We start from the raw sequence: 11808 nt of genomic DNA, 5'->3' as shown, positions 1-11808 counted from the left end.
TATATATAAATATCCACTTACAATAATAATTAGTTATTTGTATCACTTATATGAATCACTAGTTATATGAATCAATTGTTATTTGCAACACCAGTTACATTAATCACCAACTTTAAAAATCAGTTATATGAATCACCAGTCATATGAATAACCTGTTTTTCCAATCTGTTTATATGAATCACCAATATCAATCACCATTTATATGAATATCCAATTACATGAATAACCAGTTATATTAATCACCAATATGAATAACCATATATATAAATATCCACTTACAATAATTATTAGTTATTTGTATCACTTATATGAATCACCAGTTATATGAATCACTTGTTATTTGTAATGCCAGTTACATTAATCACCGACATAAAAAATAAGTTATATGAATAATCTACTATATGAATCAACAATAAACTAATATACAAATGTATCACTACAGCTTCCAGATGTATCAAATTGTGAATTAAATAAAAAATTGTTATTAAAAAAATTAAAACTAAACCTCTGCTTGTCAGATCTCTCAGCTCTGAAATTGAACCTGTGCTTAATTGCATAGTTATGTATTACCGAGACAAGTGTAGCTTTGTTCTTATACATTTGGTTCACCTTTACAACACTATTATAGCAATCACTTATCAGTTCTTCACCACCCATATTAACAAGTGGTAGCGATTCAAAACCATAACACTCAATCGTCATATCATCCGCGTCAATATCATCACTATCAATTACAATATCACTCGTTGTAATACACAGTGGATACTTCCCAAATATTATTTCAGCTTTCAAAATCTGAAGAAAAAGTTTCACAACCATATCATTATGAATCTCCAACGCTGATGAATTACCTTGAACAATGTATTTGACACGAATTCTTTTCAGAGATACGTCAATTTTCAATTGAATTGATATGACGTCCATTAAATCGTAGTACAATATTTTTTTCATGAATTTCAATATCGTTGATCCGAGAGTTATCGTACCTTGTTCTAGAAACCCATTCCCCAAAATGATGCAACAACATAGTGACGAGATCCATTGAAGAAATTAAGAAAAAAATATTGAATATCGATTTTTTTGTTCCAAAATTGAAAAACTTTGAGCTTCTAATATGGTTTGCTTTAATGTTGAACTGTTGTCAAATAGAATTGCGTTTTTAGCGCTTGTATTTACGGTGTTAAAATCATTGAAAATCCGTTGCTTTCTAAAATAATTACCCGATCTGTTACATATGTATCACTTTTAAATATGTATCACTGCTTAACATATGTATCACCAATTTAAAATTCTGGGATAAGATGTAATTAGCAAAATAAATGGGATTTTATGTAATATTACTTAAATTATTAGGAATTTATGTAAGTTACTTTTTTTTTTTCATGTGTTTAAAAATGTTATTCTAGCTTTGAGGAGCACTTTTCTTTTTTCTTCTATTTCAAGTAAGCGATTTATACAAGTGGTACTCAAGCACTCACTCCCTTCGTCTTTAATTATCTGATGGAATTTTCAAAAATAGTGTCTCAAACAATTTGTTATTAAGTTCAACATAAAAATATTTCATCTGTTTCAATTTATGTGACACACTTGAAATTTTAATCAACCCAGTTTTTTAATTAAAAGTTTTTATGTCTTTTAAATATTTTAAGTTATTAGTTATTTTGATTTGTATATAATGTTTTATTACATAGCTTTCAAATATATAAATCTTATTTTGAAAAAATTTAAAGCTTTTACGTGTGAATTTTCGATCAAAATTTAAAAGTTTGAATCTCGGAATCTTAATTGTTCCACTTAAATTGGAAGAGAGAGAGAGAGTAATTTGTTTTTCATTTTACCCTCAGTACATACTCCCTTTGTTCCTTTTTAGATGTCATGTTTTATTTTTGAGATTCAATTGACTAATTTTCAAAGTTAAATTAGATATTTTAATTGAGATAAGCATTCAGTACCCCTCCCTCGAACTATGGCCAGTGGTTCTACTACACACTCCAACTTCATGGGGGGTCATATTACCCTCTGAACTCAATTTTAACCTATTTTTATCACCTTTTTTGTGCTGATGTGACACCTTTATTATATAAAATGAGGCCTACGCCAAAGGTGCCATATCAGCCAGAAAGGTTGACAAAAGGTGCCACTTCAGCTAAAAAGGTTGACAAAAATATGTCAAAAGTTAGTTCAGGGATGGGGTGGGGTGGGGTGGGTGGGTAATAGAGCCCCCGGGAAGTTGGAGTGTGTCCTAGCAAATTTGATCATAGTTCAAGATGGTATTAGATGCTTTTCTGATTTTCATTTAATATTTTTAAATTAAATTTGAATATTCAGAAAAAATAAGAAAAGTACTTCAAGTTACAATTTTCTCATACCAATATGATGAAAAAATACATCTTAAAATATTGGTTAAAATTTATACTCCATCCATTCACTCTGACTTGTCACTATTTCGCTTCTCGAGGTCTAATAGTATGAACTTTGATCAATATTTTAAAACGTACCTTTTATCATATTGATATGAGAAAGATTGTGAGTTATAACAGTTTTCGTATAGTTTTCGACCATCTTTGATTTAAATTTAAAATATTAAATTAATCTACTTCAATTTAGCTTTAAAATTTAGTCTAATTGACCTCAAGAAGTGAGTGACAAATAAAAGTAAACGAAAGGAATAACATTTGACTCTCAAAAAGAAAACTATGACAAATAAACAGAAACAGAGGGAATAGTAACAATTATTCTTAAAGATTCCAAACACCTCATAATTGAGGTGATGTTATGATTGTTCAAATGTCGATAAAGAATACTCCCCTTGTCCATATAACTGAACTTTGGAGACTTTTTTCATTCTTCAAAGTAAGTGAATTGTTCAACGTTTTAGAGAATCATAGGAACTTGTTTTCATTTTTATCCTTCCTTTAAATGAGGTTCTTAAAATTTACTTTATATTTTATAGATGATAAATTACACTACTTACAAAGTCACATTCACGACTATCCCTTCTTTTAAGAATAGTTTGAGAATAATAAGAAAAGGATACAAATGGAGAGTAGTGTTTAAATTATGACCTCAAATATTTTTCTTAAGGAGAGTGCATTAACTCAAAAATTCAGTTAATATGGATTAAAGGAAATAAAATATAGTTAGAAAATCCTTCAAATTAATATTTTTAAATAATATGTAAGAGAGAATCATGATAGATAGTTTGAGTGGAAGGAATATGTATCATAGATAAGAAGGAAGAATCATTTAATACTTAATAGTACGTGTAAGTACAATGAGCTTCAAATTTGTCAAATATTACACAAGTATATCGAAGAGTTAAATGTTGAAACTTAAATATTCGTGGTCAAGAATAATGGTATGGAGGTTTTTTTTAAAAAAATAAAAAATGATTCTACATTATTTTCTTGTGTAGATAGGGAAATGGCATGAGTCATGAATGAAGAAAATATGGGCGCCTAATCCTATAATGATTCACAAAGACATAAAAGTAGTACTTGAAGTATGTTGCACGATTTCTATTTTTTCTGCTAAACTGGAAAAAGGCATGGACCCTAACATCAATCTTGCCGACCAAATGGTCCATGCAACTCCCGGCGTGGGTGACCTCATTAACACTCCTGCTTCCAATTTCCACACTTCAACTAATAAGGAAATCAACTACTAGTTTCTTTCGGGCATCTAAGAAGATCGAAGAATAGTAGAGTATTGAGGAGAATTCAAAATTTAAATTTAATTTTTAAATGTTTAGTGTTAAATTTAATATGTTTTTAGAACTATGAGTTTGACCTATTATTTATTACTCCCCCTATTTATATTTGCTTGTTTAATAACATTTATTCAGTTTAAAAAATCAATTGATAATTATAATTTCGCGTCTAATTTTATCCTTGTCATTAAATAATATTCATTACTCAACACATTTCTCAAAAAATTAAATTTATTATATCCAAGGAGTGATATAGAAAAATTGCTCCTATTATTTATTATTAAAGTGTGTATCAAGTCAACAGTGGACAAATAAAATGGACAGAGGGAGTACAAATTTAGTTAATTTTTACGCATATAATCATATTCCATGTTAAAAATATTTAATTCAAATGAACCCAACACTATTAGATTACGAGGATGTTTGACTATGAAAAATATTTGTTTCGTTTTTTTGGAGTTACATTTGGAAAAATGAATTTGGTCATACAATTTTGAAAAATATCAAAATTCAACTTCAAGTAGAATTTCAGAATTTGAAAATAAGTAAACTTGTTTTCACTCTAATTTACTCACAAAAATAGCAAGTAATAGGTATCTGCTATTAGCGAAAATAAAAACATAATATATCCCACGGATTAGTGATCCTAATATGAGAAAGTAAGAGTGAAAACATAATTGTAGTTCAAAGGGAATTACAATAAACGGAAATAGATAAGACTATTTAGCCATTATAGGACAAGGAAAAAAGCTCAACACTGGATTGTAGTATGATTAGACCAATATGTGCTCAACAAATATTATAGATCGCCTTCTAACAGAGTAGATGCGAGTGTTAAAACCATTCAATTTCTTCTATTTGGACAGTATACAGAGAGATACATTTATAGTGTAAATAATATCATTTAAGTCGCTAACACAGGTAGCATTATCTATGGATAATAAACATGTCCAACTCAAATGAGCAACCAAAGAGCAATTATAGATTAAAAAGTACAGTGAAAATTAGGCCAAACACATCACTGGACTCTTAAACTTGGCACGAATTTTTTTCACTTTGATATTTAAAGTGGACGGTGTTCATTTTAAATACCTAACCAACCACAAATGTGTCATTTTAACACTTTTTTTACAATCAGCTAATATTATAAAATGTGTGTAATACACACATTGATGACACAACACAACGACCAATCAAAAGAAAACACATGACATTTCGTGTAAAATAATATATAATTAAAAAATAAACAATAATTTAAAAACAAACCCCTACACCTCTTTCTTTTCCTCCTTTCCGCCGATTTCCATTTTCTGTCGCCATTACAATCCCTTGCCCTCTTTAATTTCTTACCTTTTTTTTTCTTTCGTTTCTATTAATTTAATCGAAGGAAAAGATGCCGGAACTGCACTAAACTCTGGTGAAGCAGTGGTGGTCGGAGTTTGTAAAACTCATCAAGTTGATGTCGATTCTAACAAAGGAAAGTCAATATTTGAAGAAGATGAATACGAAAAAGATGAGATCATTAACTCCGAGAGAATCAACATTGACTTCAAAAAATTGGCATTTGGGTTAAAATAATCTGTTTTTTAATGGAAAAATGCAGAATTTATGTTTTCTTGAAAATTTTCAAGAAACCCATTAAAGAATTTCAGTAATTGTTTGAAGTTCTAACTTCTCATTACTTGAACAATTTGAATTTGGAAATTTGTAGAGTTTGGCTAGAGCTAAAATTCTGATGGGGGCTTGAAGAAAATGATGATACCAACGAATTTATGTAAATGAGATTAAACAATTATACAATCAGTGGCGATTGTATTAGATGTGTACTGAAGAGATGTAGTTGAGCTGTGTTCGTTAGAAAAGAAGCTAACATGTGTGTGGCTCATGTGCTATGGTTTCATATCACTTTCGACGCCTACAATAATGAAAATATGCAGTTACTTATGTCATTTTGTTAGATATGATTTGTTTTGCATTGTGTTTTTCAAGAAATCAGGTTCTGGGAGCTAAACTATAGAAAAGAAGGAAAAATTAAAGTTTTGGACTACCTACATTGGCACCTACGACCAGTAGGTACTACCTACGTGGCGTAGGTACTAGAATAAGTGTTAGAGGAGTGAGAGAAAAAGATTCAAAAGATGAAAATCAGATCCCTGCTACCTACGTTGGCACCTACGACCCATAGGTGCCAGTCTAAGTTTCAGAGATTTGAAGTTTTCACAGACCATGCAGATGTTTGGGAGTCTGTCACCTACGTGGGGCCACCCACGGCCCGTAAGTGGCTCCATAGGTGGCCACCGACTTAAATTTTTCTCTTTTATTTTGGATTGGCTTCCTAGGATTTTCATATATTCTATAAATATCCTTTTGACGTTTTTTAGTTAGTTGATGCACTCTTAATACTTACAAACATATAATTGATTCCTAGATTCGATTTTGATCTTGGGATTCTTGTGTTCTTGGATTTTGGTTTGATATTCAATTTGAGACTTTGCATTTTTATCGTAAACTATTGTGAAATTGATTTAACAGTTTCAATTATGAATTCCATTGATTGTTTCACAACAATGAGCTGCTAAATCCCTTAGCTAGGGTTGTGGGAACCTTGGCAGATTAATAAAGTAGGAGAAGTGCAACATTATCTCAAACCGATATTCTTGCAGATATTGTGATCATCTTTAGTTTAGTATATTTCTTAGCGGTTACAAACGTTAAGAACCCACCTATATTCAATACTTACCTTAAAAGAGAGGTAGAGAGTAGGAAAAGAAGATCACAACAGTAATTTTGAGTTAATATATAAGTTAATCATCTTCATCTACTTAAGATAATTATCTTTATCTAATTAACTAGAGACTCAAAAGGTAATAGTTAATATAGGATCTAGGATAAGGGTTAGTAAAGCGATACTCTGAGACTTAAAAGGTACAATGTGAGATTCACTAAGGCATTCACAAGACGGTTAGTGATATATAAGTTATTAGATTCTGCATGCAAGATGTTGCATTGGTTTAATAGAGCACGATAAACCTACGACGTTGAGAAGCTGGGGGAACAGAATCCTAGTGTTCATTTTAGACTAATTACAACCAAAGCATTCCACATCTTGTTACTTTTAACAGATTACAACTACAATCTCCCCATTTAGTTTTCCATACTGCCCGATGATTTCAGCAATCTAAAAAGATAGTTTCACGTATTCCATATGGGTTCGACCCCAACTTGGGTTGGGTTACTATATTTTATATCGACCACTTTATCTTTAATTGGAGGTGTAGCTTTGGGCGATATAAAAATTTTGGTGTTGTTGTCGAGGACTACGGTGTTGAGCTATTGATTGAAGTTGTTGAAGTTTTCAGGTTTTTATTTTATGTTTTTAGTTAGGTGTACACGGGTATATGCCTAATACAAGGAGTAGAGGAAATTCCTTAGTCCTACTTGATCTTAAACAAGAGAGAATCCTACAGCCGACTCGTAGGATGACAAAGTAGGACAAAAGTTGATCTTGAAGGGGTTCAGGATAACCCACATAGCTTACCTTCTCCTCCTCCTAGTGTAGTTCAGGAGAGAATGGATAGAACCATTGAGTAGTTATTAGCAAAAATAGAAGCTAACCAGAGGAGGAAAGTGGAAGATCATAGGGTAGCTCAGGAGGCAGAGCTGGAGAGATAGAGACCAGGAGTAGATCATCAAGTAGAACTCGACAAAAATCAAGATAGAGATAGAAGGGGTAGAGCTCAAGTACTCCCAACCTATCAGTACTTACCTTCATATGATGATCTAGAGGAGGACTTGGGATATGTTGAGACTACTGAGATAGGAGCTATCATTCCTCCTGCATTGCCACCAAATGTGAAGTTTGATATCACTAGTGCTATGATATAACTGTTGAATCTGGAAAGTGTGTTTCTGGGCTTATCGACTAATGATGCAAATATGTACCTCACAAACTTTATTTGATTTGCACTTTATACACTATACGGGGGTAGATCAGGAGGCTCTTAAACTCAGGTTATTCTCTTTCTCTCTAATTAACGAAGCTACATTATGGTTAGGGGAACTTCCTCGATGATCAATCACTACTTTGAATGATTTGTGGAGGTAGTTTTTAGATTATTTCTTTCCACCATCTAAAATGATTAAGTTGTATATAATTTCAGGTAGTTACACTCTGAGTCAATGTTTTAGGCATGGTTTTGATTCAAAAGGAAGTTGATGATGGTGCCTAACCACAAGATCTCAGGGTAGTGCTTACTTAAAATCGTCTATCAATCCCACACTATTATTGGTGGAGCATTCATACATCTGCGTTGGGAGATAACATCAGAGATATTAGATCAGATCTCTCTCACCAATCGAGGGTGGCATACTCGGGAGGCAGAGAGTGGCACTAACGTATATGCTATCGGTGCTTCTAGCAAGCACAAAGTTATTGATGACACAGTGGCACAAGAAGTTGCTCAGCTAAGGAAGGAGGTTGGGCTGTTGACAAAGCAATTCACAATGATAAATTCTGAGAAGGTGCATGTAGTAGGTGCACAGGGTAAACCCTCTAGATCATATGATTCTAATTTAGAAAAAAAAAATAAATATCTAGATAGAGAGTTGGCGGGTGTTTGAGCCAAGGGACAAGGAAACCAAGGTCAGAACTACTGCAAGGATAGGTACAAAGATAGGAATAGAGAGTGGGATGGTGACTGGAGATATAAGGATGATTACAAGGAGAAAGGTAATATATATGTTCCACCAGGTATCCATGAAACTGAGTCGAGCATGGAGGCTATGTTGTCCAAGCTAGTAAAGGGACAGAAAAATTAAGAAAATGACGCAACCCGAATCAGGGCCTTGTCGTAATGGGCATCCCAAGTCCAACTAGGACTGGAGATCGCCTCTATTACCCAACCCAACCAGCCTATGCATGTCCTGAGCTGGCTGAATTCAGAACATATAACAAGATAACGTTATTGCATAATCCAAGACTCTGGGATAGGTCTATATCCATGACCACCCAAATGAGTCCAACCGTTCGATACCAAATCGATAACTAATACCAACCAATCCATAATCCAAACCATATGAGTTCCATTATAATTATATATAATCCCAAAATAAAAGAGGATGGAAAGTGAGAAATTTAGTCCTACAGTATCATCCCAATACCAATGCCAATACCAAGGCTGACACCAACATCGATCCTGCTCATACCAACCCATAGTAGTTTCACAAAAGCCTCAAACCAAAAGAAAACCAATATCCAATTGGGACATGCCCCCAACCATAGCCAAAACCAATATCCATAAATAAATCAAAGTATATGAAAATATCCATAACATAAAATGGAACTTTCCGAAAAGATGGAGGAGTAGAATGGTCGGTTCTTGCATTGCATGGGGATATAGCCACCCAAAGATGGGTTAGTGGGTAAATGCTAGCATGAACTTAGGATAAGGATAAAATAATTCCATCCAGTAAAACCAAGTAAACCATCCATATGCATCCAAATATATATATATATAAATGTATATATATATATATATATATATATATATATAACCATGCCGGGAAAAGGGACTGAGTTTAGAATGAATATAAACCATTAACCTGGGTATGTGTAGCTTAACCTTCCTTAACCACCCACAGGCTATATGGGTCCAGTGTAACCCCCTGAACGAGCCTCGATGTGTGTAGCTGCACGAACCGGAGATACCATAAGAGTAAGGGATTCCCAAGTACACTTCACCCTTAATAATATATATGTACAATGTACTTAGAGGATGCCCATGTACCTCGTAGTATCAGATAAGGTTACCATGACCTACCCCTCATGTCGGCAAAAATGAGTTTCCAGTGTTCATCCGTTAGACTCCCACCTTCACGGTTAGCTACGCACCCCGCCTTTATTGCTCAATTAAAACCTTTTCCAATCAACTAAACCATTATTATTAACAGAGGCTATACATAGTGGTATCTTCATACCGACTATAACTTGTAAATATTGTCCCTAGCCAAATCTTTTAGAGATCAAGGGATTCCCATGTACCTATAAATCACATGATCCAATTAACTTGGGGGAGTCTTATGTACCCCACAAGTATTCTATTATTATGATTACTTGGGGTGATTCTATTATACCATACAAGAATGATTGTTAAACCCAAAACCATTCCACTTTGACCATTCCAAACCATTTGACCATTTAGGGTTCCATTACCAAGTTTAAACCACGCATAAGTTCCATTAAAAATCCAATAATGTAGTGAAAAAATTCTCATAGGCATTTTATCAAACATATTGGGGGCATAGTATTTACAAAATCAAAGCCAATTACTAAATAACTATTCCCATGCAATCAATTATCCAAAACCACCATTAAAGAATATAAAAGCATAATTAAAACATAGGAAAAGCATAACCAAGCATTTATGATCAAAATCCCCAAATTATATTTGAAAACCCAAAGCCATACAATAATCAAACCATGAAAACATTGTATAAAACCATGCCTTTAGTTGTAACTAACAATAAGGAAAGAGAACATGCCTTAAACCAAGAAGATGATGGAGAGAAATCACTAATACAAACTCCAAATTAATCCTTAAGATGAAATCTTAGCTTCCTTTGGCCAAGACATTTAGAGAGAATTGTAGAGTATTTTCTATGTGTTAATGAATAGAATAATAGGGCAAATAACCTCATATGTAAGTTAAAAGTCGTGGGGCCTTATTAAATTAAGTGGGGAAATGTCCATATTACCCTCACTTAAACTGCACCAAAATCCCTCCAGAGGAATACGACTATCCATACCAGTCGTACCCTTCAATACGAGTGGTACCAACCACTCGTACCCACGGCCATCTCCCTTGGACCCAACACTGTCCAAGGTACGACTCACCCCAAACCATGTCGTATCACTATATACAACTAGTACGCATGATCTGTACCCCTAACAGAATAGAATCCCAAGATAACTGAACACTGGCCACTATACGAGTCCATGGTACGACTCGTACCCTAGCATATGACTCTTGGTGAGCCACTCGTACTTAGATCCAACTTAAGTTACCAATTCTAAGATTAAGCCAAGCAACCAAACAACCCATATCCACAGATACAAATCGTACCATCCAAGTTGTATCTCTTTCAGAAACCATATCCAACCAACCAACTAACATTGGTCAGCATACAACTGACCTATACTACTCATATCCTAGTGTACAAGTCATTTCCCTTAGTCGTATCCTGTCTAGGGACCCAAAATCCAGGAAATTTTCTAGTGCCAGAAACCCAGGGTGTTATAGTCTCCCTACTAGAAACATTCATCCCTGATTGATGGACAAGGTAGGGTAATCGCAAACAGTCATTTTCATTATCAAATATCAATCCAACCTTTAACCGAGTTAGAAAATAAAGATTCAAAGATATTAATCTTTCCTTTAACAATATTGAAAACAAAAGTATGTTGAAGAACACAAACCTTATGTATAAATCCCAGGAGCAGAAAATAGATGCGGATACTTGGACTTTATGTACTTATCTGCTTCCCATGTAGCCTTTTCTACTTTGTGGTTCTTCCATAGAACCTTAACTGAGGCCATATCCTTGGTTTGTAATCGATTAACTGCCTATCTGATATATCAACCGGGACCTCTTCATAAGATAGAGAATCTGAAATACCCAGTCCCTTCAAAGGAACAACAGAAGAAGGATCACCAATGCATTTTCTCAACATGTAATATCGGATGAATGGAGCTCAAGATAGAAGGCAACTCTAATTCATAAGCCACATTACCAAAACTGCACAAAAATGTATAAGGACCAACAAACCAGGGACTGAGCTTCCCCTTCTTATTAAACTGCATTGCTCCCTTCATGGGAGATACCTTTAGGAACACCTTATCTCTAACCTCAAACTCCAAGTCAATACGCCTTACATCCCGTATAGGACTTTTGGTGACTTCGCGCAGCCTTAAGCCTATCCCGAATCACCTTTACCTTTTCCATTGCCTGATAAACCAAGTCTGAACCAAATATATCTACCTCACCAAGCTCAAACCACCCAATAAGAGATCTAAACCCCTCCCATACAATGCCTCAAAAGT

This window comes from Capsicum annuum, chromosome 3 (assembly GCF_002878395.1).
Source record: "Capsicum annuum cultivar UCD-10X-F1 chromosome 3, UCD10Xv1.1, whole genome shotgun sequence".
NCBI classification, from domain to species: Eukaryota; Viridiplantae; Streptophyta; class Magnoliopsida; order Solanales; family Solanaceae; genus Capsicum; species Capsicum annuum.
This window is presented reverse-complemented; position numbering follows the sequence as displayed.